Raw genomic sequence first — 5,180 nt, 5'->3', positions numbered from 1 at the left:
TCGTAGTGAAGTTTACAATATACCAATTTCTACTCCAATTGACTGAATCAGCTTACTCTACTGCTTAAGATCTTTATCTCAAATGCAGTATCCTTGTCACGTGTACTGACAAAAACGCTTACTAGGACTATCAACCAGGTGGCTTAACATAGTAACCTGTTCTGAATGACTGATAAGAAACAGATTATTGGAGAAAATATGAGCATTTAGTAACGTTATAGGTTATAGGCCACCATGTGCTGTCAGGAAAAATGCTCAGTAATTCTCTGAACTATGCTGGAAGGATGGAACACCATTTTTCTGAATCATATCAGTCCATGGCATAAAAACAAGGAATCCATCTTATTTTAGAAGGGGACTTTGTCAAACTGAATTTCAAAACATTCTCTACCAGAGTAAAATCAAGATACTAAGAATGTTCTGGAGAATGTGGGCATCGATCCCACTACCTCTCGCATGCTAAGCAAGCGCTCTACCATTTGAGCTAATTCCCCATTTACAGAGATCTTTTAGAACTAAAGAAGCCTCTTGGACGACCAGTGTAACATCTTCAAGAAACACAAGCAAGTCCAGTTGCCTATTTACGCAGGTACAATACCAGAAAACATTAGTTAGAGTCCTGTAATCCCCTAAATTGTTCCCCAGTAAAGAAATGATAACCCACTGTGGTCTGCACGCATGGGTTAGAATCCTGTTTTTTCAGCAATAGTTTTTTTTCTTCTTCTTGTGTCCACAGCCACTTGTCACCATTGTAACAACTCTCTTAAGAACAGCAACAGTTTGAGTTTCAAGAGACGAATTTTACTCAGAATAGGACGAGGTGGCCGAGTGGTTAAGGCGATGGACTGCTAATAAATTGTGCTCTGCACGCGTGTGTTCGAATCCCATCCTCGTCGTAGTGAAGTTTATAATATACCAATTTCTACTCCAATTGACCGAATCAGCTCAAATGCAGTATTCTTGTCACGTGTACTGACAAAAACGCTTACTAGGACTATCAACCAGGTGGCTTAACATAGTAACCTGTTCTAAATGTCTTACCAGCTTGAAATGACTAATAAGAAACAGATTATTGGAGAAAATATGAGCATTTAGTAAGGTTATAGGTTATAGGCCAACATGTGCCGTCAGGAAAAATGCTCAATAATTCTCTGAACTATGCTGGAAGGATGGAACACCATTTTTCTGAATCATATCAGTCCATGGCATAAAAACAAGGAATCCATCTTATTTTAGAAGGGGACTTTGTCAAACTGAATTTCAAAACATTGTCTACCAGAGTAAAATCAAGATACTAAGAATGTTCTGGAGAATGTGGGCATCGATCCCACTACCTCTCGCATGCTAAGCAAGCGCTCTACCATTTGAGCTAATTCCCCATCTGCTAAGATCTCTGTAAATCACTTTGTTGGCCAGTCTCCCCTGAGGGCCTGTGATGAGAGACTTCATTCATTTGTCTCGGCAATGTGATCCATTTTAGGACAGAACACATCCATGCTGAACAGGTTGCGATGATTTGCCACAGAAGCCACTTTTACACAGGGGGATTAGCTCAAATGGTAGAGCGCTCGCTTTGCATGTGAGAGGTATTGGGATCGATGCCCACATTCTCCACTATTGAACCCTTTATTGCTCCTTGTGAGTGACATCCATTGTCTTCTACCTCAAGATGAAACTTCTCGGTATCAAACCTTTGCACACAGGTGTGCATAGGCTAGCTTTGGTTTCTTGAAAACCTGTATTTTGGGTTGAATTTGCAGTGTTTTTCATTGTGTGGCAATGTGTGTGCGTTCATGAACAGGGAGACATCTCCCAGCCGTACCCTGGTGTGTGTGTGACACGTGGTCATTACTGTGTTCCAGCTGTGTGTGACAAACTGCAGCAGGGATTGGTCTATGTGGTTTAGATTAATAAATAAGATTTTATGATTGAATAAACATATATAGGTTGTGGTTGATAACGGGAAATTTGATAACTTATAAGGAAAGATATTTTGCTTTCTGTATTAAATAAAACAATGAGCCTCTTCCAGAGGACGTAATGAATTATGTGGGTCTAGCTTTCCCTCCCTCCACTCGCCCCCACCTTCCCCATGTTTTTCTTCGGATCTCTCCTCGGCTCCCCTGAGAGAGAGACCGCCTGTGTGAAAGAATTCAGAAAAGAGGGGGAGAAAGGGGGGTTGTAAATTTTCTAAAACATGAGTACAGCGACATGAGGAGAGACTTTCATGCTCTCACCTCTGTGATTAACACCCTCCTGTGAGACGCAGGGGCAGAGTCACAAAGTTTTTAAAAAAAAATTAAAAAAAACAACAGAAAACAATTCTTTAATGGGGTTTAGTTTAAGCTAAAAAAGACAGTTTGTTTGTTTGTTTGTGGGAAAGCGAGATTGTGCAGACAGTATTAGGAAATAATATTGTTTGTTTGATTCAGCTAGATTGGATATGTTTGTAGTTCTAAAAATTCTTTAACCGCTAAAACTTTTTGTTTCATTTGGTTTTCATTAAATTCTACAATGCTTAGTTAGGGGTTTAATTTGGGGACATTTTGGACTTTAAATACTGGATAATGATAATTTTGATAGAAGGAGAGATAGTTAGAATTTTGTTTTAAGGTGATAACGAGAGGAAATTGGTTGCATTGACTAGAGAATGCATATATGCTGGTATCAAGAGTGTGAACATCTACACTACGGGCTGGTATAAATAAGAATAACATATCTGTTTTTCCTCACTGGGACTGACACATGTGCTGTGTGCAGGCAGAGAGTCATACAGATATATATTGGTTTATGAAAGGACTGTTGAGTTATTAATACAGCCGTGAATAATAAACTATTGAGAACTTTAAAGATATTATTAGAGTGAAATAAACTAAATTATATATTGATGATGCATGGTATGGGATTATAACTGGTATTTAAAGGAGAAAAACATCTATTGACCTAAGTGCTGGCAGATAACATGTGCAAATGTGTGCAAATCATACTGAATCGCTTATGATGCTGTTCAAAGGACCTAATGGGTTCATAGGATACTAAATCATTGCCTGTTTCTTTCCCTTATCCATTTACGGTGAGTGGGAATTGAGGCGGGAAGACGAGAAGGCAGCTGGCCGGTGCATCACACAGATTGAGGCTTGCTGACGCCTGCGTGTGCAGCTCCTGTCTCCAGTCTGATCAAGGCCGGTACAGTTTATTCACAAACTCTTTAGCAAAAACCTGCATTTTACATATTTGTATGTGTTCTCATTTATAGTTATTATTGTTGATACACATTTTAACCTGCTTTCATTTATAAACTATTATAAGAATATTAATAGAGCACATTCATCTGCTTACATACACATGAAATACTACATGCTGTAGTCAGTTAAATAAATAAATAAATAAATAAATAAATAAATAAAAGGCTTGGCAACGGACTGACCAGTTAATGCATTTAATTAATTAATAGAATATGATTGTTTGGTCTAAACTCTGCTGTCAGTTGCAGATGTAAGTTTTATTGTTTGTGCGTGGCTTATTCTGATCTGTGCTGTGTTGGAGATTCACTATTGTGACTGTTTGATGATTTGAGGTGAATATTGGTTGATAATTAGGTGATTGTCTTGCTGCGACTAAGAGCACATTTGGTGACAGTCAGTCACTTGTGGGAGTGCGTGATCTTTTTGTCAAATATTATAAGCGGACTTTGGGTTGTGCTATTACATAAATGAGCTTTTGATTCCTTTGGAGTTGGCAAATCAATTTCATTTTTATTATTGGCTGTGGTGTCTTAATGGTTTTAATACATGAATTGATTAATTTGTTGATTGATTGATTGATTAATTGGTTAATTGATTGATTTGTTAATTGTTTGATTGGTTAGTTGGTTGATTGATTGATTGATTGATTAATTGGTTAGTTGACGGATTTGTTAATTGTTTAATTGGTTGATTGACTGATTGGTTAATTGGTTGATTGATTGATTGGTTGATTGATTGAAAAAAAAAAAAAAAAAAAGGGGGGAGATAAGTAATCTAAATAGCTTTAAGTAGTTTTAATCTTAGCAATTACTTTTTAATTTACAATAAGGGAACATAAGGAAGCCGTTACAATGGGGAAAAAGGGCACTAAAAGTCCAAAAGTAATTACTCCTGTTGATGTAGTACAGAAGAATAATCCTTTAGTTAAAGGCATCGCAAACATTGCAAAGATATCGGAAAAATGGCATAAACGCTGGCCTGAAATTGACCAACCATGGCCAGTAGAGGGGACTCTTAACCCCGATGTAATTATAATAATGCAGGTACTTGTGTCCACATACAAGGCAGAGCAAAAGAAGGGCAAGAAGGGGGAAAAACGCAAAGAGAAGAGGCAAGTAGAGCTTGGCATTCTCCAGTTGTTTGAAAATGAGGGACAGAAACTGATCAAAGCTGCAAACGATAAGAGAGATAGAGACGTAGAAGAAATAGGACAAAATACAAAACAAACAGAAAAACTGGTGACAGACACCAATCCATTTTTCTCACATATGAATCCAGTAAAGAGACCGCCACCTTATGAGGAAGGGACGAAGTCTAAACAAATCTATCCTCAGCTCCCAGTGATCAGTCAGGAGGGTAACTATCATATCAGAGACAAGGAGGACAAAATAATAGAAACGGGACAAGCAGAAACAACTATAACGATGTATCCAAACTCCAAAAGTAAGAAGAAAACGACACGTTTCGGAACTAGGATCAAAAGGGTGGAATATGGAGATGATAATGATCAAAGTGATCTGGAAGGGAGCATGGGAGGATATGACCCTGCAGTCAGGCGGATACTGGCTAGAGCGGAAAAAAGAGGAGATGTTACCACTAATGACAGTGAGAATGGAGACAGCGATGAAGATTTGGAGGCTAGGACTCCTTCATCTTCAAGAAGGTTTTGTCCACCTACATTCAGTACTGAAATAGAAGAGGATGTACGGAGGACTTTAAGAGAGGTCGAAAGAAGTATGGACCGATGCTCCTATGACTTGGGAAAAACTAGTAATCCAGAAAGACAAAGAACACTGGTGAACCAGTTAGAGGAGTTGCAGATACGGAAGGAAGAGCTGCAGAAAGAAGGCTCCCAACTATTGGGCATGAAAAATGCATTGCGCTCAAGAAAACAGTTGACACTTAAGAAGATGTTTCCAGTGGTCATCCGAGGGC

General features: G+C 38.5%; 3 non-coding genes across 3 annotated transcripts; 1 reads left to right on the top strand and 2 right to left on the bottom strand.

Annotated features, from left to right (window-relative positions):
• Positions 1-421: 421 nt before the first annotated feature.
• On the bottom strand, positions 422-494 carry trnaa-agc. The gene has a single exon. It is a non-coding gene; the product is annotated as a tRNA-Ala (tRNA).
• A 320-nt stretch (positions 495-814) lies between these two features.
• trnas-gcu lies at positions 815-896 on the top strand. Its single transcript has one exon. It is a non-coding gene; the product is annotated as a tRNA-Ser (tRNA).
• Positions 897-1,306: 410 nt separating this feature from the next.
• trnaa-agc lies at positions 1,307-1,379 on the bottom strand. Its single transcript has one exon. It is a non-coding gene; the product is annotated as a tRNA-Ala (tRNA).
• Positions 1,380-5,180: the final 3,801 nt, after the last annotated feature.

The sequence above is a fragment of the Hippoglossus hippoglossus genome, unplaced genomic scaffold (assembly GCF_009819705.1).
Source record: "Hippoglossus hippoglossus isolate fHipHip1 unplaced genomic scaffold, fHipHip1.pri scaffold_104_arrow_ctg1, whole genome shotgun sequence".
Lineage (NCBI taxonomy): Eukaryota > Metazoa > Chordata > Actinopteri > Pleuronectiformes > Pleuronectidae > Hippoglossus > Hippoglossus hippoglossus.
The sequence above is the reverse complement of the archived record's forward strand: the minus strand, read 5'-3'. Positions and strand labels throughout refer to the sequence as shown.